This window comes from Elephantulus edwardii, unplaced genomic scaffold (genome assembly GCF_000299155.1).
Source record: "Elephantulus edwardii isolate Elephantulus edwardi_28Jun2011 unplaced genomic scaffold, EleEdw1.0 scaffold00023, whole genome shotgun sequence".
NCBI classification, from domain to species: domain Eukaryota; kingdom Metazoa; phylum Chordata; class Mammalia; order Macroscelidea; family Macroscelididae; genus Elephantulus; species Elephantulus edwardii.
In genome coordinates, this window is record NW_006399773.1 from 21,225,345 (window position 1) to 21,226,025 (window position 681).

At 30.2% G+C, this 681-nt stretch overlaps 1 protein-coding gene across 1 annotated transcript in view; it reads right to left on the bottom strand.

The window, feature by feature from the left end:
* Window positions 1-681, bottom strand: part of TDRD3 (tudor domain containing 3) — a 134,938-nt gene that overhangs the window by 70,917 nt on the left and 63,340 nt on the right. The gene's annotated exons all lie outside the window — the stretch shown is intronic.

Here is a 681-nt window from a genome sequence, read left to right on the forward strand (position 1 = left end):
TCCTGTGGATTTGGTTTAATTTTCCTCAGCTTCAGCTTGCACTTGCATATGAGTAGTTGGTGGTCTGTTCCACAATCAGCTCCTGGCCTAGTTATCTTCTTTTAACAAGTCCAAGTCAAGAAATGAAAAAAATTAGTAAAGATTCTTAAGCTCTCTCTGAAGACAAATATGACTGGATTAAACCTAGGTGAAATCAATCCAGAAAAAGAAAGTAATGACAGTACTTCACAGATGAACTGTCAAAATAACTCTAGGGTAAAATATGTGGGTAATGTCATAAGACCTGCGTTGTGAACCATCTACGTGGGAAGGATATGTTTAACAAGCGACTGATCCTATCTAGGAATAAGATTATGTCTATCGTCTTATAATTCCATTATTTTATAAACTGAATATATATAAAATATAACAATGGATTATCTTTCAATACTATTTTATTACTTTAATTAAACATATTATATGCTATTTCTGATAAACTACATCCAAGTTTCGATATTTCTCATTTGTCTCATCATCTGAAAAAAACTACACATATGCTACATATATAAAATTTTATTTGCTCTAATATTTGTTTTATCAAATACTGTGGAAAGACAACAAAAAATGCTGCTTTGGAAAGATATGAATCTATACTTGAAAAGTATCCCACCATTGTTACTTGAATAATAGTTAATTTAAAAA